The sequence below is a fragment of the Schistocerca gregaria genome, chromosome 1 (genome assembly GCF_023897955.1).
Source record: "Schistocerca gregaria isolate iqSchGreg1 chromosome 1, iqSchGreg1.2, whole genome shotgun sequence".
Taxonomy (NCBI): Eukaryota; Metazoa; Arthropoda; class Insecta; order Orthoptera; family Acrididae; genus Schistocerca; species Schistocerca gregaria.
In genome coordinates, this window is record NC_064920.1 from 352,216,507 (window position 1) to 352,242,853 (window position 26,347).

The 26,347-nt window shown below is 43.0% G+C and overlaps 1 protein-coding gene across 2 annotated transcripts in view; it reads left to right on the forward strand.

Annotated features, from left to right (window-relative positions):
* The window catches only part of LOC126345402 (uncharacterized), a 217,922-nt gene that overhangs the window by 44,202 nt on the left and 147,373 nt on the right, over positions 1–26,347 (forward strand). Inside the window, exon 1 of one of the 2 annotated variants that reach the window (XM_050002100.1) lies at positions 15,960–16,110. The exons of the other annotated variant lie outside the window; for it this stretch is intronic. The gene's annotated coding sequence lies outside the window, so the exon portion shown is untranslated. Of the gene's footprint in view, positions 1–15,959; positions 16,111–26,347 lie in introns of those variants that run through there. 2 annotated transcript variants of the gene reach the window in all.

Sequence of the window (26,347 nt, forward strand, 5' to 3'; positions counted from 1 at the left end):
CCGAAAGATATGAGACAGAGCCATATACACGAGCGTTATCCCAAAAGTAAGGTAATCTATTTTTTATAAGTACATAGACCTGTTTATTTCTACAATGGTCTACATCAGATTACAGCTTCAACATTTAGCTATTTTTCAAAATAATCACCGTTTCTGTCGATGCATTTTTGTAGACGCTGTGACAGTTTTTGTATGCCCTTGTCATACCAGCTCACCACCATGCTATTTAGAAAGTTATGAACCTCTTCTTTCTCATCGTCGTCGGAGCTGAATAGTTTTCTGGCCAAATGTTCTTTTTACCTAGGGAACAGATGATAGTGACTGGGCGCCAAGTCAGGACTATACAGTGGGTGTGTGACTATGTTCCGGTGAAACTGTTGCAGGAGAGCAACGGTTTGCCGAGCGATGTGTGGGCGATTGTCATGGAGAATGCGTACGCACTTGCTCAACATTCCTCTTCTCCGGTTTTGAATCGCCCGTTTGAGTTTTTTCAGAGTCTCACAGTACCTGTCAGCGTTAATTGTGGTCCCAGTGGGCATAAAGTCGACCAACAATAGCGCTTTCCGATCCCAAAAAACGGTTGGCATGACCTTACCGGCAGACTGTGTTTGTTTGAAATTCCGCGGCTTTGGCGAAGAAGGATGCCGCCACTGGCGTGATTGTTGTTTGGTCTCAGGTGTAAAGTGGTATGCCCAGGTTCGTCACCCGTGACAAGTGAGTCCGGAAAGTTGTCCTGTTCGGCTGCCAGGCGGTGAAGAAATGCGCGGGAAGCATCAGCTCGTTGCCGCATGTGGTCCTCAGTCAGCACGCGTGGCACCCATCTTGCACACACCTTCCGGAAGTTCAATGTTTCCGATAAAATTCTGTGAGCGGTGCTTCGGGAAACCTCAGGAACCAACGTGCACAGATCGTCCAGAGTGATCTGCCTATCTTCACGCATGCTTTGCGCAACCTTCAACACTGTCTCCTCAGAAGTTGACGGTCTCCCGCTCCTGTGCTCGTCGTGAATTTTGGTCCGACCAACTGCAATTTTTGACATCCATGCACGACTCACGTTACACTTCCGTCAATTGGCGATGGATTTCAATCGGCGCAGTGCCCTTTGCGTTCAAAAGCCGAATAACTGCGCCCAATTCGCACTTGGCGGTAAACCAACGGGAGCTCCATTCTCAACGGCTGCCAAGCCTAGACTGAGCGCCTCAGCGCGGCGTGCGCTTGTTTACACACAGCGCGTGAAGCACTCTTAATAAATGTGTGAGCAACTGCCACACAAGCAGAGTTCTGTACTTTTAAAAAAATAGGAGACCTTACTTTTGGGATGACCCTCGTATAAGAGCGCCGAGCTGCCCTCAGATCTGGCAGCAATGAGATAATGCTAGCGTTCAAATAGGGCGCCACAAGGCAAAGAATATTGTGTACTTCCACCGTAGGTTACTAAAATAATTTCCGAAAGGACATCCAGCCACTAAACGCAGATATAAGCACAGCTCAGGTTAGTACTGTGTCAACAGTACCGCAAGGCAGCGTCATGAACGTGCCTGCAGTCGTCGCCAAGAAGAGTCGGACTGGACATTCTGCAAGTGATGGTAGTTATCGTCCACTGGATTTAGACCTAGACCAGAGTTAAAGAGAGATCAGTGCAAGTGATCATCATGAGGGTGGCCACGTTCGCCTGATTTGTTCCTATTTGGAGCGCCACACGCCCTTTCTTACGCACCGATGCCACGTCTATAGACCGCCGTATCATTATCCGGCGTACCTCGTGGGTCGCTGTTATACACTCGCTACTAAACTGACACGCCGAAGATTGGTGTTACGCGTCCCTTCGTCGACGAAACCTAAGCTTGGAAACATCGAGAATGGGGAAGGAATTCAGCCTTGTCTTTTCTCGAAGCAACGTCACGAAATCAGCCTTAACAGATTTATAATAGGAGCTAAGTGTGCTAAATGTGGAGGGCCGGACGAGGACACTCCTTCCTCAAGTGCATCAGCTCATTCACTGCTTCCTCGACGGACTCACAACGAATCAGCAAACCCGTTTGAGACATTGTGGATTTATTTCCGTTACCTTTGAATCAGATGCTTATTCGAAGCAGAGAGCACCTTTCCTTTATACGGGGTGTTTGGAAATTCCCTTTACAAACTTCTACGGCTTACAGACGGTATTGAGTATATTCTATTCTGAATGGGAACCCATGTCCGGAAACGTCATACAGCGATGCTACAATGCGTGAAAGTTATTGGCGCCGGCGCCTGTAAATGTATGTATATACCGAGTGTTTCCGTGATGGTGTTACAAACTTCCTAACATGATGGAGAAGGATAAGTCTTAGAGTTTGAGGTAAGGTCCCCTGTACCCGGAAACGAACGAGTCGAAAGTTGTAGACGAAAACCGTTATGTTTTCTCTGACAGTGGAATTCATGCATTGGTACTTTTGTAGCTAAGATTGTAGGATATGCAACTTTCAGAAATGGTAGTATGGACTAAAACAAGAAAAAAATGTCTAGTAAACATGGGCTCTAAGATGCGTACCTGTTCATTTTCGATATTAGTGAAACACATCTCCTCTACAGAGCAAGTGCTGATAACTCTTTAAGGTATGCGTTTTGAAGCGCATGTTTACCAGACTTTTTTTCCTTGTTTTGGTCCATACTACCACCTCTAAAAGTTGCCTAACCTACAGTCTTATCAACAACAGCACCAGTACTGCCATATGTATCAGAAAGTTTCCCGTTTGTAGCTTTCGTCTCATTCGTTTCCGGTACACAGATCCTTACCCCAAATTGATACATTTATCCTTCTTCATCATTATATAAAGTCAGTAACATGATCACAGAATCACCCTGTATAGACATACATTTGCAGGCGCCGGTCCCTGTAACTTTGACGGTCTGTAATGTCGTTGGATGACGTTTCCGTACCTGGGTTCCTATTCAAAATGTTATGTACTCACTCCCCTCTACAAGTCGTAGAAGTTTGTAAAAGGAATTCCCGAGAACCGTGTATAAGTAACACATAGTACAATTCTGCAGATAAACTGACATACTTGGGTGTTGAACTGAATAGGTCGCTGACGTACAAATATTACAGCGAGAAGACCTGTCATATAGTCGCTTTAAGAAATACTACACTGAAAAAAATAGCTAACAGCAAATAAGGAGTTAGATCCAAGATACTGACAACCACATCCCAGGCAATCTGCTTCTCCACCGCATAATATGGTTGCCTGGTATAGTCCACATTTGTACATGCCAAGAATGTCAGTTTTAGCTTCAATGAAACACGCCGATTAATAACTAGTTGCAGGTAACCCACACCGCTCTATGTACCATATAAAGTGGCTGGATTTCGGATCTCAGTTTCCGAAGAGACGGTCACGAACACAGTGAGGTGCTTAAATGTATCTTCGATGAGTGTCACGCCTGATTTGGAGCTTCCCGTGGACTTGGAAGACTTTGATCCGGCAAGAGATTCCTTAACAAAGAACTTAACTGGCCACCAAAAGAATACCCTTCACCACGGGAGATATCCAGCGGCGACTACTTGATATGGAAGATTAGGACGAGCCTGAAACACATTACGGCGGGCATAGCACAATTGAAGGCAAACCTAATCAAAAGAGGTTTACAGGGGACTATGACCACAGATGTGATAGTGACGAATATCAGTGTATGGATGTCTCCCAAACCCGTCTCTATTGTCAAAGTAAATGTACCCTCGACGAACAGTGGCAGGGGAGTAAGGAAGCATTGGAGTAGCCAAATTTTGGGCCGAAGGAGAGATTAAAGTAAAGTAAGCGAGCGTATTCCGGTTTTTTGGGAAAGCACTTCGACCATTTACAGTAACTGCTCACCTTTCTCCACTTCATTTTCCTCTTTTCTCAGCTATGCTTAAACGTTGGACCATAGTGTACGATAATACGACATAGTACTCGTATCATACACTGTTAAGAAACAGTTGTGACATTTCGTGCAATTTACGTTCGTGTCATATTGTGCACGCGATTTCCTGTTAGAGAACAACACACATGGTCTGTTGGCACCGGGGAAGTGGTTCTCTCTTTTTCTCTCTCTCTCTCTGCAGCTGTTAGGAAATACATTGTGGTGGTGTCTTGCCTGTGATTTATCCTGACTCACCGTTCTTAACGAGCACAGATGTTCCTGAAGAGTTGCATGTGGTCGGGCGAATTTTGCCAGGGGCGTAGAGCTTCCGCCATCAGTGGAAATTGGAGGACAGTGATCTTCTCGGATAGCGTAATCTCATAAGTTTTGTTAAGCTGGAAGGCACGTATTCATTTCAGCTTATTCTCAGATGCGTTGTAAACTGCCCTGATTTCATTTCTCGTCACAATTCTATGCAGAAAGCCACCCTTCTGTGTTTCGTATCACTATGAGGAATGTCTGTGGTGAAGCCAGCGCCGTAATTTCGCGCAGGCTGTCTATGCAGCCATAGAATCAGAGCTAAAAAAAAAAGTAAAAAAAATGTTGAATGTAGTCATTCAGCTTATGGATGTTAAACATATTCATTGGGAATACAATTTCTACGTCTTGTACTAAGCATTGTTAAAGCCTACTCTACAATGTTAAGTAGTGACATGCTCAACTTGGCGTTGTTGAAAGAAAACCTAACCGAATGTCAAATTGGAGAGGTACCACGCTTTTCCCGGCTGTAGTCTTTTGCTTCGTTCTCCTAAAATGGATACAAAAAACAGCACACTGCCGATTATGTGAAGAACAGATTGGCTTTCGAAGTGGAAGGATTTTATGTAATTAAACATGCAAGCGAACAAACACTCGGAAAGAAATTAAGAATCAAACTACAAAGCAAATATGAAAGCTAAATATGAAACTTCCTAGCAGATCAGAATTGTGTGCCGCGCTGAGACTCGAACTCGGGATCTTTGCTTTTCCGGGGCAAATGCTTGGTAGAGCACTCGCCCGATAAAGGCAAAGATCCCGAGTTCTAGCCTGCACTGCCGCTGCACTGATACTTCACCAGCGGCTGCTCAAGGCTCACTGAGCTGTGTCAAAAGCGCACTGGCTGTCCAAAACAAACAACTGCCTAACGACTCCGCGAATTTATACTCTACAGCTATCAATAAGCAATATTACTCCTCTCAAATACGGGAATACGCAAGGATCTTATGTAATTAAACATTCAACCGCACAGACACTCGGAGAGAAATTAAGACTCAAACTACAAAACAAATATGAAAGCTAAATATGCGACTCGCTACTGCACTGCTGCTGCACTCATACTTCACCAGCGGCTGCTTAATTCCAAAAGGTATCTGAATACTTAAACGTAAGCTCAGTAATGACCCTCAAATCTAAGGAGGACTTTCGTAAACAGGTAAACAATGTGTTATTAGTAATAAACCACTAGAGCATTCTAAAAGTGGAGTTGAAATGTTCCAGCATAGTTCCTACATTTTTAATAAATAAAGGATGTTTTTTTAGAATGAAATTTTCACTCTGCAACGGACTGTTCGCTGATATGAAACTTCCTAGCAGATCAGAATTGTGTGCCGCGCTGAGACTCGAACTCGGGATCTTTGCTTTTCCGGGGCAAATGCTTGGTAGAGCACTCGCCCGATAAAGGCAAAGATCCCGAGTTCTAGCCTCGGTCCGGCACACAGTTTTAATCTGCCACGAAGTTTCAAATGATATATTTGTTTATTGCATTTGCATTACCCTAATTAGGGGAGATGATGCAGTGGATAAGACACAGAACTCGTATTCAGGAGATGCTGAGTTAAAATTCCGCTCTAGCCACTAGATTTTTCTCAATTAGATTTGGAGAACGGCGAGATGATTCCTATGAAAAGGCCACCTCCGGTCTCCGGCCTCATCCTTATCCATCAAATCTTCGTCTTTAATGAGCAGTCAGTTGATCATCCATGAAACCCTAACTTCCCTCTTTTCTTCTTCTTTACTGTTCTTCAAAACATGCGAGTTGTCCCTTTCAATGTGGGAGTTACTTCAATTTCCCGTGTCAAGTGCTAACTGATTTCCATCGTCTGTCCTTATCTTATCCTCCTTTTCTCTTTCGTTGCCTTTATCCCATGTCTTCACACGGTCGACACGATAATTCCCGTTATTTTGCTTCCAAGTTAGCAGAATTTCTTCAGTTTGTCTACTTCGTGATCACCACTTGTGATGTTGTGTTTATCGCTAATCTCATTTCTGTTGCTCCTTATTACTTTCGTTTTTCTTCGGTTTACTCCCAATCCGTATTCTAAGTTAGGTAGTCTGTTCATTTCATTCAATGTGACCTGTAATTCCTCCTCACTTTCGCTAAGAATAGCAATGGAGACATTAGAGAATGTTATCGTTGATATTCTTTTACTCTGCATTTTAATTCCTTTCCTTTCTTTTATTTCCGTCATTGCTTCTTCAGAGTACGGACTGAGCAGTATGGGAGAACAACTGTGACAGCGTCTTACATCCTTTCTAATGCGAGAACTTAGTTCTTGGTATTAGATTCTCATTGTTCCTTCTTCATTCTTAACATTTGTATGTTACACGTCTTTTCCCATAGCTTACACCTTTGTTTTGAGTTTTCTGTACGTAAAATATATCCTTCCGACGATATTTTCTTTTTTTATTTCTTATTTCTTCACGTTTTTGCATTAGCTATGTCTCTTGGGCTTCCTTGCACTTCGTATTTATTTCATTGCTAAGTGACTTTTATTGCTGTATTCCTGTCTTTTCCCAATCATGTTTGCACTTCCTTATTTTTTCGATTAATTAAAGTACAAGGTCAGCACAAAGTCTTGCTCTGATTATAAAAATTTATATTAGGGTAACCGTTTGACGTAATGAGTTACATTTGATGCCGTTATATAGGTTAGTGTTAGTTGTGACCAATAAATAGATGGCGCTAGTGCTCCACAACACCGACGCGGTCTGTTAGGTCACATTAGTTGCTGGCGAAATGGCGTCGAAGCACGAGAAAGCGCAATGTGTGGTTTGGTTTCACGAAACGAAATCGCCCATCAGTGTCCAGCGTAAATTTTGGGCTTCTTATTGGCGCAGCCCTCCTGACGTTAAATCAGTAAAGCGATGGTATGCAAAGTTTAACGAAACTGGCATCGTTGAAGATAGTCCTCAAAGTGGCAGGCCTCGTGTGAGTGATGCAACTGCTGATCGTGTTAGGCTATCGTTTTAACGGAGTCCGTCTAAATCAACTCTTCAAGCATCACGTGAACTTCAAATACCGCAAGCAAGTGTGGTGAAGATTCTCCATGAAAGGCTTTGGTTGCATGCTTACAAAGTGCAAATCGTGCAGGCCTTTCAACCGAATGATTTGCCGTCACATGCTGAATTTGCAACTGAGATACTCAACAGGATTGATGGCGCTAACGATTGCTTAAATCGCATATGCTTTACCGGTGAATCCACTTTCATGTCAGTGGAATGGTAAATAGGCATAATGCCCGTATATGGGGTTCAGAGTATCCACATGCTACTCTACAGGTACAGCGAGACATCGAAAAAGTGAATGTTTGGTGCGGCCTCATGCAGAACAAGGTTTTTGGACCGTTTTTCTTCACGGAAAAATCCATTACCGCTAACATTTACTTAGACTTTTTGAAACAGTTGAATTGCCCCACAGTTAGAAGAATATCAACCATTGATACTGGCACCCCTCCCCCTCCCACTGGGCTTTGATAGCGCGTGATTTCCTGTATGAAACATTTCCGGATAGGTGGACTGGAAGGAACGGTCCAACACCCTGGTCATCCCGCTCTCCAGTCATTACGCCCCTTGACTTTTTTTCTGAAGCTATATCAAGGACAAAGTCTCCGTCACACCAGTTGCTGACGTCGACGAACTGAAGGCTAGGAGACAAGCTGCTGTGGGTACTGTGACAGAACACATGTTACGAAACACCTGGCGGGAAATGGAATACCGCCTCGACATTCTCCGAGCTACCAAGGGAGCACACGTTGAGGTTTACTAACGTAAGTGGTCTTAAAAAAAACTAGTAACACTAACCTATGTAGCGGCATCAAATGTAAATTATTATATCAAACGAATATTCTGTAATAAATTGTTATAATCAGGGCAATACTTTGTGCTCAACCTGTATTTCTTCTATGGCAGTATAATAAAAAGAGCTGACTGATACTCACTGTACAAGAGGGGACGATGAGTCGCAGACTTCTCTACGTGGTGAGTAGACTTTCCAACTTATTGCCGCGTGTAGTGGCGACATGTCACTAATCATGAGGCCCCTCCCGCCGGAGGTTCGAGTCCTCCCTCGGGTATGGGTGCGAGTGTTGTCCTTATCGTTAAGTTAGTTTAAGTAGTGTGTAAATCTAGGGACCGATGATCTCAGCAGTTTGGTCCGTTAGGAATTCACACACTTTTTTTCCAACTTATTTCTCATGCTACCTATGGTTTCTTCCCAGTTACCTCTTTTGTATCTGTATTTGTCTGGTCAGCTTCTGTGATTGCTGTTTTTCGGTATGTCCATTCCAAAACTGCCTACTGTGCTATTCGTTGTCACAGTGACACAGCCTCAGAGAACTCCCAACACACGTCACCATTCCTCACTACTCCCGTACCCTCTTCTTTCCACTTTGATTTTCTTAAACCCTGTTCTACTCTTCACCATTACTGAATTGTGATATAAGTCCATACCTGCTCCTGGGTACGCCTTACAAACCAATACCTGATTTCGGAATCTCTGTCTCGCGTTACTGCAATCTAGCAGGTATCTTCTCGTGTCTCCAGGCCTTTTCGAAGTATGCCTCCTCCTCTTGTGATCTTTGAACAGCGTATTTATTACAGACCGCAATTAGCCATTCTCTTCTGTCATTCCTATTACCCAGCCCCTATTCTCCTGTAACATCGTCTCCAGGTCCTTACCTCCCCACTGCGTTCCAGTATGATGGTTATTAGATTTTCATCTTCTGTTTTTAACGTCGACGTGTAAACCTGAATTACGTTGTTGTTGCAGTTACCTTTCTATCGATTCTGATAAGAATAATCCTATCACTGAATTGTTCTGAGTAACTCATTCTCTATTCACCGTTATATCACCCTCTGCTGCTGTTGATATTACTGTATATTCATCCGAGAAGAAATCTTTATGTTCTCTCCATTTCGCTTCAATGACCCTCACTAAAACTAAATTATACCTTCGCATTTCTTTTCCATATTTTTCTACCTTCCCTACCACTCTAAGACGTCTGGACGTTTCGTTTGTTATTCAGTCTTCTTATAATGGTATATTTAATGAGTTTAACAATTTATATTACAGGCTCCTGGGTTTGTAGAGAGAACTTAGTAGATAAAGTTTTCCTAAAGATCAAATTCTGCGAATATACCGTTCGGATGGAAACAAGTTTGAAGATCAGTCCACTTTCAAATCTCCCGCTTCACGGTACGTACGCAAAGTGAGAAGAGGCCCCCGTCGTCAGTGCATGTGGCATTATGACACTACATACCATTTTAGTGCGACAACAGCGACTGCGATAAACTTCAACGTTCGAACTATTTGTCTCAGTTTTGTGCGGATCGTGAAGCGAGAAGTTTGACAGTGATCTGATCTTCAGATACACTTTACATGCACATTGCACAGTTCCGGAACAGATTCCTTATCAAAACTTTGTCTACTAACCTATAATTCTTCTCTAAAACCCCCAAAATGTTGTTGTTGTGGTGTTTCGTCCTAAGACTGGTTTGATGCAGCTCTCCACGCTACGTTGTCCTGTGCAAGCCTCTTCGTCTCCCAGTAACTACTGCAACCTACATCCATTTGAATATGGAACTTGTAATATGTGCTGTAAAACACCCTGTATATGACTCTAAAGAAAATTATTGTAACTGTGCTCTAGTTCTAACCCCTTAAACGTGTAATTTCGCTCCATCTAGAAATACGTTTAATCCAAGTTTGATTAATCCATATAAAATCTATGAGAAACACTATGGTCAGAGTTGTTGAATATCAGGATAAGTAGACCATTCATTGTGGGGATACTGGCAATGACAGGGAAACTTCAACTGCAGAATGTGACATACGGGATGCGCAGAAAAAGTTTGAAAAACTTGTAAGGGTGTTGCAGGGGAGGCAGTGCTGAGAAGTAATTGTGAAATGTTTGCGAGTTATTTAGCACTGAAGTAAAAATGTAAATGTCGTGTGGCTAGGGCCTCCCGTCGGGTAGGACGTTCACCGGGTGCAGGTCTTTAGAGTTGACGCCTCTTCGGCGACCTGTGCGTAGATGGGGATGAAATTATGGTGATTATTACAACACAACACCCAGTCCCTGAGCAGAGAAAATCTCCGACCCAGCCGGGAATCGAACCAGGGCCCTTAGGATTGACATTCTGTCGCGCTGACTACTTTTTTTTGTGTTTGGTCGTTGCGAACGTCACATGGCATCCTTTCTAGTTCGTTGTTGAGCCTTTCACTCAGTTTTTTTATTACAGAGGCCAACCAGCTCTCTGACCGAACACGCTGAGCTACCGTGCCGGCTTCGGACAGCATTGAAGTAAGCCAGTCAGGTCATCGAGCGCGCTCGTTCAAAGCAGCCTGCCAGAGGTGGTGTCGTCCAACGTATTCTTTGTTTGGTTAGCTGAAACTCGAATTTGATTGTTCAACGAGTTGGTTGCCTAAATTCAGTGCTAAGTAACTCGGAAACGGCCAACGCATCAAAATTTTTTTCTTAACAATTGTTTCTCAATACAATCTATCCTGCAACATCCCTACGAAGCTTTCCAGACTTCTTCCTGCCCTGTATATACATACAAAGGGGGCGGGGTTGGGACCAAGATGGAATCTGATGGAATCTGATTAAAGGCAGAATCCTCTCGCGTTTCTGGCAAGATTATCGGCAACTCAACAGCAGAGTGTGTTTAGCACGGCTGAGCCCGATGAAAGACACTGTGACTTTAGCTGTCACAATACAGGTATCTTGGATTTGGAAAATTATGCAGGTTCCTAGATGCAGGGGCGATTTCGGTGCTGTTCTGCATCAAGCTGGATGCGAAACCTTACAGAACCGTGCCAAATCAGTGTCCTCAATCATTTCCCTGTCAGTTTCTGCATATCCACTACAGACGATGAACTGCAACTATGATATAAATTTGCGATTTATTTGGGTATAAATGTGCAACCAGTCACTTTTCTAAATTATTGATACCATTTATTTTCTGTATCTTTAACCAGTTTTCAAGCCACTGCCGGCTCATCATCAGATGGGAGTGACGCAGAAAATTATCTGAACCATGTGCTGTGTTTAGCTAGACACTGTGCTTCGTGCTGATTGTATTACCTCGTGGCATCCACAGCGCCTAACTGCACATGGTCCAGACAATCAAGTATATCAAAAAGAATAATCATAGAAATTTCCTTCCTCTTGGATATGCACCAACAGAAAAAAATGCACTAACAGAAAAAATCGCCGTAACAAAAAATAACTAATGTAGAGTAATGAAATTTCGAGAATACATTTGTATATGTAACATGTTTAATTGATTAACATTGCAAGATCATAGTTTAATGTAAGCGCGAGATAAGCCATTGTAAATGTAAATGCTGGTACATCGATAACCAATGTAAACACCAGAATGTTGAATGCAAGCTTGCAAACGTGCATGCATTGTATTGTACGAGCGCCAGATGTCAGTTTGTTGGATGGATTTTCATGCATGTTGTACTTGATCGGTCAATAAAAGGACTGTTAAGGCTGGTCGTGGATAACGCTGGACTTGTCGCCCGGTGATGTCCTATGTCTCCTCAATTGGAAACAGATCTGGTGTTTGAACACTTCAGTGCAACATGTCGACACTCTGTGGGTTACAACAACAGTATGTGGTCGTGTGTTATCCTATTGGAAAACACCAGTGGAATGCTGTTCGTAATTGCCAGCACGACAGGTCGAATCATCAGAGCGCGTGGGATAGCCAATATAGTACTCCTGCTGTCATACGAAATGGCTCCCAGGTGTAGGTACAGCGCGTCTAGCGTGCAGACAGGTTGGCTGCAGTCCCCCATCACCGAGGGAGAACCAGCTTTTATCAGAAAACACAACAAACCCCCACCCTGCCCTCCAATGATCTCTCGTATGACACCACTGAAGTCGCAAATGGCGGTGGTTTGGGGTCAGTGGAATGCACGCTGCAGGCGCCTGGCTTTGAGCTGTCCTTTAAAGTTACCGATTCGTAAAACTTCGTTGTGTCATTGCGATGTCAATTGCTGCTCAAATTGTTGCTGCAGATGCAGTGCGATGCGCCAGAGCCACAACCCGAATACGGCGGCCTTCCCTCTCGGTAGTGCCACGTGACTGTCTGGAACCCGGTCTTCTAGCGAACGTGCGTTTCCGTTGTAGCATACATTTAAAGCAAACCTGATTTTCATCCTCTTACTGGAGCTGTTAGCGCCTCTCTTATGCGGCTGGTGGAAATTTACATAGATATCATCAAGCAGATGTTGACAGATGTGAAAATTACCGAACAAAACACTAACGCGACTTTACAGACGAATGGAAAAACTGGTAGAAGCCGACCTTGGTGAAGATCAGTTTGGATTCCGTAGAAATGTTGGAACACGTGAGGCAACACTGAACTTGTGACTTATCTTAGAAGAAAGATTAAGGACACACAAACCTAAGTTTGTATCATTTGTAGACTTAGAGAAAGCTTTTGACAATGTTGACTGGAATACTCTCTTTCAAAATCCAAAGGTGGCAGGGGTAAAATACAGGGAGCGAAAGGATGTTTACAATTTGTACAGAAACCAGATGGCAATTATAAGAGTCGAGGGGTATGAAAGGGAAGCAGTGGTTGGGAAGGGAGTGAGACAGGGTTGTAGCCTGTCCCCGATGTTATTCAATCTGTATATTGAGCAAGCAGTAAAGGAAACAAAAGAAAAATTCAGAGTAGGTATTAAAATCCATGGAGAAGAAATAAAAACTCTGAGGTTTGCCGATGACATTGTAATTCTGTCAGAGACAGCAAAGGACTTGGAAGAGCAGTTGAATGGAATGGACAGTGTCTTGAGAGGAGTATATAAGAGGAACATCAACAAAAGCAAAATGAGGATAATGGAATGTAGTCGAATTAAGTCGGGTGATGCTGAGGGAATTAAATTAGGAAATGAGACACTTAAAGTAGTAAAGGAGTTTTGCTATTTGGGGAGCAAAATAACTGATGATGGTCGAAGTAGAGAGGATATAAAATGTAGACTGTCAATGTCAATGAAAGCGTTTCTGAAGAAGAAAAATTTGTTAACATCGAGTATAGATTTAAATGTCAGGAAGTCGTTTCTGAAAGTATTTGTATGGAGTGTAGCCATGTATGGATGTGAAACATGGACAATAAATAGTTTGGATAAGAAGAGAATAGAAGCTTTCGAAATGTGGTGCTACAGAAGAATGCTGAAGATTAGATGGGTAGATCACATAACTAATAAGTAGGTATTGAATTGAATTGCGGAGAAGAGGAGTTTGTGGCACAACTTGACAAGAAGAAGGGATCAGTTGGTAGGACATGTTCTGAGGCATCAAGGGAGCATCAATTTAGTATTGGAGGGCAGCGTGTAGGGTAAAAATCGTAGAGAGAGACCAAGAGATGACTACACTAAGCAGATTCAGAAGAAAGTAGGTTGCAGTAGGTACTGGGAGATGAAGAAGCTTGCACAGGATAGAGTAGCATGGAGAGGTGCATCAAACCAGTCTCAGAAATGAAGACAACAACAACAACAACATCATCTTTCAGATGTAGAAATACGCCTATCAACTTTTGTTTATGTCGCGTACAACTTCTTGATGTTGCGATTTTTCCACATCAGAGTACTTTTACTGATACCCATGTATGTATGCAGCTGTAGATGTTACCAGCTATACTATTTTTCGTTTTGAGAACCGCCGTTGAAAACTGGGCTACGTGATGGATAAAACTGATATCATTTCTTACTAAAGCACTTTATAATATTTTACGAGTACTTTTTCTAGAACTGAATGGGAACGAAATGCTTTCTATGTCGTCTTCCAAGAACCGCAAACTAAATGATGCACATTGTAGCAAAACCTGTGATTCCATGGAAGGAAAAATGCGGTTGTACAAAATGTATATGAAACAAATGTAGATACAGTGAACATACACTCCTGGAAATGGAAAAAAGAACACATTGACACCGGTATGTCAGACCCACCATACTTGCTCCGGGCACTGCGAGAGGGCTGTACAAGCAATGATCACACGCACGGCACAGCGGACACAACAGGAACCGCGGTGTTGGCCGTCGAATGGCGCTAGCTGCGCAGCATTTGTGCACCGCCGCCGTCAGTGTCAGCCAGTTTGACGTGGCATACGGAGCTCCATCGCAGTCTTTAACACTGGTAGCATGCCGCGACAGCGTGGACGTGAACCGTATGTGCAGTTGACGGACTTTGAGCGAGGGCGCATAGTGGGCATGCGGGAGGCCGGGTGGACGTACCGCCGAATTGCTCAACACGTGGGGCGTGAGGTCTCCACAGTACATCGATGTTGTCGCCAGTGGTCGGCGGAAGGTGCACGTGCCCGTCGACCTGGGACCGGACCGCAGCGACGCACGGATGCACGCCAAGACCGTAGGATCCTACGCAGTGCCGTAGGGGACCGCACCACCACTTCCCAGCAAATTAGGGACACTGTTGCTCCTGGGGTATCGGCGAGGACCATTCGCAACCGTCTCCATGAAGCTGGGCTACGGTCCCGCACAACGTTAGGCCGTCTTCCGCTCACGCCCCAACATCGTGCAGCCCGCCTCCAGTGGTGTCGCGACAGGCGTGAATGGAGGGACGAATGGAGACGTGTCGTCTTCAGCGATGAGAGTCGCTTCTGCCTTGGTGCCAATGATGGTCGTATGCGTGTTTGGCGCCGTGCAGGTGAGCGCCACAATCAGGACTGCATACGACCGAGGCACACAGGGCCAACACCCGGCATCATGGTGTGGGGAGCGATCTCCTATACTGGCCGTACACCTCTGGTGATCGTCGAGGGGACACTGAATAGTGCACGGTACATCCAAACCGTCATCGAACCCATCGTTCTACCATTCCTAGACCGGCAAGGGAACTTGCTGTTCCAACAGGACAATGCACGTCCGCATGTATCCCGTGCCACCCAACGTGCTCTAGAAGGTGTAAGTCAACTACCCTGGCCAGCAAGATCTCCGGATCTGTCCCCCATTGAGCTTGTTTGGGACTGGATGAAGCGTCGTCTCACGCGGTCTGCACGTCCAGCACGAACGCTGGTCCAACTGAGGCGCCAGATGGAAATGGCATGGCAAGCCGTTCCACAGGACTACATCCAGCATCTCTACGATCGTCTCCATGGGAGAATAGCAGCCTGCATTGCTGCGAAAGGTGGATATACACTGTACTAGTGACGACATTGTGCATGGTCTGTTGCCTGTGTCTATGTGCCTGTGGTTCTGTCAGTGTGATCATGTGATGTATCTGACCCTAGGAATGTGTCAATAAAGTTTCCCCTTCCTGGGACAATGAATTCACGGTGTTCTTATTTCAATTTCCAGGAGTGTAGTTTGAGACGCTTTTTTTCTGACCAAATATTAGAACGATAACTAATGCATTAATGTAAAGAATTTTTCCGAAATTTTTTTCGTTGTAGTGCTACGTAAAAATTACAGTGGGTCACTCAAAAATTAGGTTCTCATGTGCATTTAACACCGCGTCTAATGACAAGTACTCGGCCTTATCCCGTCCATCACGCGACTGTGGTGTTAGTTTCAAAGCACAACACGGTAGAAATAGGAGCGTGTCATGGAGGTATAATAAGGGGCCTGTATGGTGCGCATGGAGATAAAAAAAGAAGGGAGTTGTCACTACGTCACAAACTTGAAGCCGACATCCACCATCCTACGTAGCCCAAATCATTACATCCATGGTAGTGCGCTCAGTATATATCTATGGTCCAAGCTATTGTAATTAATATCTCTGGTGTTTGAAAAACAGTGAACCGCGTGTTTCGTTGCCGGGCATTTTGAACAGCGGTTTTTTCTGTTAGCTTTTGTTTCCGTATTTGTTGCTGAGTGGGTTTTGGTTTGTATTGACGCTGTGAGGTTGTTCTAGAACGGAAGTTCAGAGATAATTTTTGGTGAGTAGCAATGAATGTTTTATCGTTTTGTTACTGGTTTTGTTAGAGGCAGTTACGTATCACATTCTGCATTATAACGATATAGGGATAATGCTGATTGCAATATCTACAATTTATAGCAAAAGCTTATCACATTAGGATACATTTTCCTGTGTATTGCACTGGGAAGTTTAATCATGAAGCTTCAGGTGTGATTGAGATTTCGTGAATAATTGCGGAATAACATTTTCACTGCTGTATTAGGTAACTGTACAGTGTGGGTCTACTCTGTAACAGAGGTATAATATTTTAGTCCAGTTTGTGATAGTCCGCCGATAGCCGAGTGGTCAACGTGACGTGACAGACCGTCCTGTGGAGGATCCGGGATTGATTCCCGGTGTGCTGTCCCCATGCCCTCCGTACCGCATCCGATGATGAGTCGAGAATGACACGGCGATGGGTCGACTATCTCGTTGTCTTCAGGACCTGACCGCGGGGTTCAGGTTGTGATACATATAATGCTGTGGAGTGGGGTATGTAAGCACGTATTAGTCCTTTGCCTGTGCTATATATCTGAACTTGAGCTTGTAAAAAAAAAAAAAAAAAAATCAGGAATAAAATTATTCTCTTCTATGATGGTCGTTGTGCACCGCAGTGCCTAATTGGGCTATGTAGCTAAGACTGAGATTGCGATCCATCTAATAGGTAGAAATTAAATTATCCGCCTTTGAACTAGTCACTTACGTATCATATTCTCAACTTCGTCATGTTGTGACACAATTTCTGGAGCAAAATTATTTGTTTTTAAAGTGACATCTGTGTTACTCGTTCCGTACATGAGAACTTGAACTAAAGATTATATGGTGACACTCGGAATATTCAAATATCTGTGTTTCGCATTAGGTAGCCTATTTGAGCTAAAGAGGGTATAGATGTCATTTATATTGTGATGCACGAAGAGTTTATCAAAATTATTCTCAACTGACTTAAGGCGGCGAACTTTTTCAAATCGCAATGCGGGACGTTTAGAGAATGTGGATGGGGACTATGAACACGTGACTCAGTGTGTCAGATCTTCTGAAACTAGGAAAGAAGCGTAGGTGACAAAAGAATTCATTTAGTTTATTTTAAGGACGTTCTATTTTTAATTCTAGATCTATATTACAATTTCATAAATATTTTCGCAAGCACCTATATTAAATATTTTAGTCTGGCAATTGTTGAATGGTTTTTGCTGAAGACGGCCGCGGTCAATGTGGGGCATGCGGATGGGAATTGAGAGTAAGTGACCATGTATCCTGACTGCGCTAAAATTAGAAATGAAACATAATTTATTAATTTTTCATTTACTTTTAAAATCATATTTCTGACTTGAGTGACTTTTTTTACAAAATCTTGGTTTTCATTTAGAATTTCCTAAAAATTTTCACAAGTTCCCATATTGAATCTTACTGTCAGCATTGCACGTAGTGTTTCAACTTTATGTGAAGTTTTTTCCAATGTTAACATAATATTCATCAACGAAAATACTCGTTCTGAAAGTGCATTCGTCCATGGTAAGCAGAGTACATATTCGACGATGGCCAGGCAGTTCGAAAGTTGTATGTGCTGTTCATTAAGTTCGTTGAACACCTCTAACCACCGTTCCTCCATGCTGCTCTTCATATCTTCCCATCTCTTCAGAACACCGTGACTGACGTAACCTGAAATGTAGTTTACCTCGTAAAACAATCTATCTTCAGCTCTGGAGACGAGCGACCGCTACGGTCGCAGGTTCGAATTCTACCTCGGGCATGGATGTGTGTGATGCCCTTAGGTTAGTTAGGTTTAATTAGTTCTAAGTTCTAGGCGACTGATGACCACAGAAGTTAAGTCGCATAGTGCTCAGAGCCATTTGATTTTTTTTTATCTTCAGCTATTGTTGTTGCCATCGTTGGCATCTGCACAGTTAATTGTTGGTACGTCTGCTCCACATCAGCCCATTTCAGACTATTTTTATCTCAATCCAGTCATTTGCTTTTAATTCATTGTACTGATGCATATACTTCTGTAGGAACTTGATGCAGTTATCATAGAAGTTACGTATATGTCCCGTAAAACAATTTTTGTCGATTTGCCCCCTAGTCCAGTCAAATAGCAGATATACCTTGCAAAAGGTGGGGTAGAAGAGTTTACTTTTTCAACTCATTCATATGGTTGGAAAGATTAGAAAACCGAGTTTTGCCAACAAAATTTCGCTTGAAAAAACTTTCTGCAGTCAAAAAACTTGGAAAATTTCGTTTTTTTTCAGTTTTTTCAAAATATCTCAGTTTTTTTGCTCCTATCGCTTTGACGTCTATCTATACGGCGTTCCGTATTACCTTCCTGAACCCACCGATTCCATATTCTGCTAAGAGCCCCTGGATCTCCACCAAGGCGAGTAGCAATGTCGCGATGAGATAAACCGCAATCGCGATAGGCTACAGTCCGAGCTTATCAAATTCGGAAACTTGATGGTACGCATTTCTCCTCCTTACACAAGGCATCACAACGTTTCACCAGGCAACGCCGGTCAACTGCTGTTTGCGTATGAGAAATCGGTTGGAAACTTTCCTCATGTCAACACGTTGTAGGTGTCGCCACCGGCGCCAACCTTGTGTGAATGCTCTGAAAAGCTAATAATTTCCATATCACAGCATCTTCTTCCTTTTGGTTAAATTTCGCGCCTGTAGGACGTCATCTTCGTGGTACAGCAATTTTTATGGCCAGTGGTGTACTAACAGTCCATACTTTTGTGTATGAAGCAAACGAAACTGCGGCGTGTAATCGAGTGTATTTAAAATAATGCCTCACATCTTTATACATGCTGAATATGGCGACAAGTTATTAATATACAGATTTTATAATAACAACTCTCTTATTACCAGAGGAAAATTAAAAACGACTACCTGACTGAAAAGTTTCGAATTGAAGAATGTTCGTGTTTTCGACATTTTATGTGCTGGCTCACATCAACGGTACATACTTATATTGTAGAGACACATTTCCATCGTTATTTCACTATAAATCACGGTGAACTGTGACAGACAGTCTATTATTCGGGCCTATTGAGTTACTGAATTGTTTCTCAGTTACTCTCATATACGGAGATTTTCTGAGTGATGGGTCGGCCGAACTGTTCGTGTTCGTTAGCTCTGCGCTGCGTGTAACTCTAAAACTGCCTGTCGACATCGTGAGCCTTATATTTGGAGCGCTGCCTACAGTTTGAGAGAAATGGGAAAGGAAACAACCGAGGCTCACTGTCACGGATTGCGGAAACTAATTTGACATGAACATTAACGGCTAGATGGAGGTGAGAACCCCATACCTTCTGACAACGAATCCAGTAACTTTGCAGCTGCGACACACATGTCCATATGTGGAAACGAATTACTTGTTCGTATCCCGAGCATCGGTGCCGTCGTGAAAGTACACCATGAGTTTCTCAAAAGAACTACACGTAATGTTGCTTAAGAGAAGTAAAATTTGAAAGACTTTTGTGGGATTTTTGACAATTTTATTTGGACTACCATAAATACTCCAACTAAAACATTCATATTTCTTTACGTACTGCACGAATATGTAATAAAAAAACGCAGTTGATATCCGTTTGACCTGTGCCAGCGCCATCTAGCGGGCCAACCATAGCACCATCTGGTTTCCCCCTTCAGGCTAGACGAGTTTCGTTCTTTGTAGTTTTTTCGTTTGACTCTTATTTCGTGAGATATTTGGCCCTGTCACGATCAAGGGACCACACTGTATACATCAAAGAATAGCAATTAAATATTTGTATGGTCTTGTCAGTTACATGAAATGTACACGCAGTTGCGATACGAACAACCATCAGCTGTGTAAGGGAATGACGATAGTGAAAACTTGTGCCGGACCGGAACTTGAAGCCGGATTTCCCGCTTTATGCGAGCGGTCGCCGTAACTGCCTTGGCTGTTCGTGCGCGACCCATGGCCAGATCCAAGCTTCCATGTCGTCGTTCCTGCGTCACAACCTGTACTCGTACACACAGATGTAATACTCGCACAGGGGAGGCCATTTTAACTCGAAGTCACTGCCTGGTATCGGCGGATAAATACGATACTGCATTGTCTGGATTATTAGCAGCAAACCTCCTTCGGACATGCATGCTTGCATGTACGAAGGAGGTTTGCTTCGTTCTTCTTAACAACACAGGCTTTGCAATATCGCTCTTGTCAGTTGTTGTAAGACATTTTGTATGCATAATACTGTGTATTTAATCTTGCAATCATTGGTGCTGTGCTACTCGTTGTCTACTTGCAATAATAGGTGAACGATTAGTGCAAGATTCCTGAGATGTTATGCTTGAAGGTTATTTCATCCTCTTTACGCTGTGTGAGGAGCTGCGTGCAACAATAAGACGGTGTCGTATTCAAGTTTGCGAATAACACCAGTTGAAAGATGGGCACTGGACTCAAAGCTGCATGGAGTTGTTGCGAGGGTAATCCCAAAATTAAGGTCTCCTATATTTTTATAGGTACATAGACCTGTTTATTTCTACAATGGTTTACATCAGTCTACAGCTTGAACATTTAGCTATTTTTCGACATAATCACCATTTCTGTCGATGCATCTTTGCAGACGCTGTGGCAGTTTTTGTATGCCCATGTCATACCAGCTCGCCGCCATACTGTCCAGAAAGTTGTGAACCTCTTCTTTCACCTCGTCGTCGGAGCTGAATCGCTGGGACCACAGTTAACGCTGACAGGTACTGTGAGACCCTGAAAAAACTCAAACAGGCAATTCAGAGCCACAGAAGAGGAATTTGAGCAAGGGCGTACACATTCTCCATGACAGCGCTCGCCCACACGTCGCTCGGCAAACTTGCTATCCTGCAACAGTTTCAGTGGAACATAATCACCCACCCATCCTGTAGTCCTGAGTTGGCTCCCAGTGACTGTCACCTGTTCCCTAGGATAAAAGAACATTTGGCCGGAAAGCTATTCAGCTCCGACGACGAGGTTAAAGAAGAGGTTCATAACTTTCTGGACAGCATGGCGGCGAGCTGGTATGACATGGGCATACAAAAATTGCCACAGCGCCTACAAACAAGCATCGACAGAAATGGTGATTATCTCGAAAAATAGCTAAATGTTCAAGCTTTAAACTGATGTAAACCATTGCAGAAATAAACAGGTCTATGTAAAAAAAAATAGGAGACCTTACTTTTGGGATTACTCTCGTATGTTTAACTGGTGCCACAGTTTTTTCACGGAAGTACATATTTTTCAATATACAAGGTGAATCAGGAGGAAACGTACGTGATTTGATGGGTGACTGTATTGGTGATTCAGAACAAAAGGTTTCAAATGAACCATATGCCCTTTTGTTAACCGTATCCGACATAAAGCTGTTTGAAAATCACGGGCGTAAGTCTCATGTCTCTCCACCCCACCACTCACGTGCAACTACACCCAAACCATCATTAGGCTACTTAGTGTTCTCTTTACTAGCCATTTCAATGCGCACTTTCCGTACAGCCAGTGACACAGTACCTCACTGAAACATATCGTAAGTGGTGGAATGGTCGCCGTGGAGTCATTTCTTGGACACTAATGTCACCCGATCTTACTTCATTAGATTACTGTTTGTGGGGTTGGATTAAGGGCGAAGCCTAAAAACGCAGAGTGGACGCAAAGGAGGAACTTCTGGCTCTTATTTGATAAGCGTGTGTTCACGTGAAGGGCCGTCCGAATGAGCAACTCAGCAGCTGCCTACATGAGTTGCAAAATGCATTGCAGTTGATGGTGGAATGTTTGAACGTCTTTTGTGAGGAAATGTACACAATTAAACAAATCATCATGTTTCAATTTCTATCACCTGCATTTGTCCTGCTACACATTGTTTTCATTCGTTTCTTCGTAAACTGTTAAGAACAGGACATATGTTCACATGACGTTTCTTGTTCAGAATCACTAATACAGTCACCCGTCAAAACATATAACTTTCCTCCTGACCCACCGAACACGCCCTATCTTTTTATGGCGACCAACTAAATTATTATTACCGGGCACATTTCATGTTACTGCAGGTGTTTTTTGCTTCTGTTTCTGGTACTTAAGCGTTTAGAATTGCTCATCATTACACAGCGTGTTTCAAAGTCATTGAAAGCACTGCCACAAGAAAAGAGGTTAAACCCAAGGACACCAGAAAAGTGTTTACGCTTGTTAGTGTGTAACGTGTTTGCAATATCTTTGGAAGATGAAATGAAACTCATCGGTTGGTATTAGGTTTGTAAATATCACTAATTTGCGGCATAACAGAGTTGCCGTGCAACTAACAAAACAATAACAATAGCGAACCTGCAGTAATTATCCGAAAGGGAAAAGGGATTTTGTAGTGTTATGGGAAAATTGAGATTGTTGAAACATTGACTATGATGCAGGGAGCTACCTCCACATTTCACAGTTTCACGTATTTTTGAAACTCATGGTACAATGTGTGGTGTGCCGAGGAGTGATTTGGGACACATCAAAACGCGAGAGCCCTGCTTCACTTTCATCGCAATATGCTGCACATGCACATGCAAATGGGGGTCACAGAAACTAAGGAAGGTGGCTCAGTGGTAATACAATGAACTCGCATTCCCAAGAGTTTCACTTCAAATCTCCATCTCGCTGTTCACGAGGTTATTCGTGGATGGTCCTTTTAAAATCGCAGGATCAGTTTCGTTCCCCGTTCTTTCCAGTTCTAAATTGTGCTCCGTTTATAATAACCTTCTGGTCGATGGACGTTAAGCCGTGATCGTCAGTTCCTTTTTGGGTTAAAATAATCGTGTTGCGCCACAATTTTTAAAAAGGGGGATTTATGGGATTTAGAGTATATATTCCAAAAATTTTACTTGCATTTATCAACGCAAGCTTGATTCTAGAGAGCAGTACTTAAAGTGGTTTCAGAATATAATGCACCCTGATCACCATGTGGTAGGGAAAATTGTTTGGTGCCACCAGATACTATTTAAGTTGAACGGAATAATGTACCGACATAAACGGAATAGTGTACGGACGTAATTGTATGTAATAGAGTGCGCACAATGGAAATGTCTTTGAGAAACAAGAAATGTATTTACATGGAATTGCTATACCGTTTGGGTTATCATCTGGGGGTCTAATTAGATACTTGTTTTAGAGGCATTTTAATTATTAGCGCCGGCCGGTGTAGCCGAGCGATTCTAGGCGCTACAGCCTGGAGCCGCGCGACCACTACGGTCGCAGGTTCGAATCCTGCCTCGGGCATGAATGTGTGTGATGTCCTTAGGTTAGGTAGGTTTACGTAGTTCTAAGTTCTGGGGGACTGATGATCTCAGAAGTTAACTCCCTTAGCGCTCAGAGCCATTTGAACCATTTTAATTATTAGCCAATCGTACCTAAATGTTCTACGGACAGCCATCTTTATAAATTTTATTTGCACGATATATTACGCAGCCACATTTTGCTGAGACGTAGCAACGTGCTCTGATGACAGTACACCAGCGAGGCGGAATGTTCGAGATGTTATCGCTTTTATTGGTCATTCACCGATATGAGAGAAGCTGCACTTCTTCTTAAAGGATTTGATACACTGTACAAAAGTAGAAACTTTAACAGAGCTTCAAAAATCTATTCATATAAAACATACAGCAGTCATAATGGACAATTAAAAGTCCTTATCAAGCCCTTATTGCACCACGAGTAGATTTCTAGGGCGCTTATGGGTATTTTTATCTGGCATATGACCTCACCAGCTAAGTCATAGACCTAAGAGTTTGCGAATACACTGGACAGGTTACACGCCGAGTATATGACCAAAATTTTAATTATTGTCTGGGTCAGTGGCCAACATTTCCCAAGAAATAAGGTGGTTCCAATTCACCAGACGGACCAAGTTTTTCGGGAAATTTTTCCTTGGTTATCAGGCGAATGCCGGAACTTGAAATTCCCTCCAAATATTCCCTACTGGGATACCCTCTGCCTCACTCCCAGCCTGCTGGCACATTTCGATGAAAAATGAAAAAAAATTGGAAATAAAATTTGTAAAAAAAGAAAAGCTCTCTAGATAATATTTCACCCGATCATAGAGCAATACAGGGTGAGACAAACGCTGATCTTGCAGCAGTTCACCGTAATCAAAACTGAATAGACTGGTGGTCATAACTTTAATAAACTGTACGAAGTCTATCATGCTTACTCTAAATTTTTCTTCTCGAAATATGCACACACGTTTTGGCATTCTTTGTACATCAGTTCTTCGACAACGAAGCAAGACACAAGGACAGAATCATTTTGGTGCGCAGTAGGGTGCAGTGGAGTCCGTAATCAGCGGAAGTTGGGTAACGGGCCCCGCGTATTCCACACATCACGGCTATTCTTATCTGTGCGCACCGGGTGTGACTTCCGCGGAAACAGAACTCGTTTTAAATGTTCTCGCACAGGTGCTAGCTACTTAGTGAGGCTCTGCTCGGGCGGTAGCTGATATGTCCGTCCGCATTCATACACGTTAATATCTACTATGGTTAGCATAAATTAGGCAAAATGACGGCAATAGGAATTACTCGGAGAAAAACAAAGAATTTAACACAAAAGCACAGTAGTAAGTTTGGAATAGTCACGATTGCAGGTCTCTCGCGGATTTTTTCATAGGTAAGGTAATCAAACCTGAGGAGGGATTCCCTCTGTCAGTTCCATACACAACCTCAGCAACTGTATCAGAAAAATGACCCTGTTCACCGACTGCTTCTGAATTTTTTGCTTGGAAAAAGGGAACCTGGTAGCATGGCTTGCCCGTTCACCGGATCTGACCCCCTTCGATTTTTTTTCTCTTGGGAAAGTTAAAAGTGTTTACAAGGACATGCTAACGACACCAGATAATATAAAACGACATATTACTGCTGCCTGCGCTGAAGTTTCTGATGAAGTGCCAGAATATTTCCTTCAGTCTTCTAGCTGCAAGACTGGAAGTTTGTATTGAAGCTGATGGCGTTCATTTTGAACAGCATCTCTTAAGTACAATTCTCTTCCTCTAGAATCCAAAGTATTTGTTCACTCACTTTCTTCCGCAAGTTAGTGCTAACACATGGATCAGGCAATTGCCGGTATTTGCCATTTTCGTGCTGCAATTGCTTGCGGACTGCTTGTACCAGAATCCTGAAAAAAGTCATTGATATTCTAATTTACACTGTTTATTTTAACCTCAATTGAGATTTTTTCGTTTAAAAAAATTGCCCTTCTGAAAGAAATGCAAATTCTAAAGATTATAAAAATTTGTACGACTTTTGAAATAAATACACATACTAATGACTATTAAAAAGGTATGTCCATTAGTGGGCCTTTGGTTACACTTCATCCTGTATGTCACGATGTAACGTATGACAAAACTCCTGAATTCAAGCCCTGCTTCATGGACGCGTATCTTCACCATCTAACAGCTTAGCGTGTCCCAACGTAACTCCTATAGATGTCACAGACGGAGACGTTTTGCTAAGCCCACTCCTCTGCCATAGATTTGTGCCGCACACAGAAAGAACAGCTTTACAACAAAGGATGGGGTTATCTTTTATTATGAAGCCCGTACACATTCAGGATACTTCTCTTGGCTAAACTACTCGAAAATGTACATCAAAACTACGATGTTACCCGGCTAATAGAGAGAGAACAATTTATTCACTTAAAAGCAGTGGATTCTCACTGTTTTGTTTCTCTTTTGTTATTTTAATCTTCTCAAGAAAGTAAGAGAAACCTCTCATGGACTTATAATAAACCCGTCAGTCGCCATGGTACTGTGTGGAAGGACCATGTACATTTACACCGACGAGTCAAAACATTATGACTACCTGCTTAATAGCTTGTTGGTCCGTGTTTGAAACGCAATATGTCACCGATTCAACTTATCACAGATGCGACAGTTTGTTGGTAGGATTTTTCAGGTATATGTCTACGCACAAGTCATGCAATTCCCGTAAATAACGGGCTGCTGGTTTGTGTACGTGGTGACGGCGCCCGATAGGGACGCAGATGGGTTCCATAGGATTTTAAATCAGGCGAATTTGATCGCCAGGGCATCAATGTGAGTTCACTACAACGCTCCTCGAACTACTGTAGGACGGTTCTGCCTTTGAGACATGGACAGTTATGCTGCTGAAAGACGACGTCGCCGTCGGGGAAGATATCAAGAGTGAAGAGATGCAGGTGGCCCGCAACTGTCGGCGTGTTTGCAATTGACACCACAACTCTC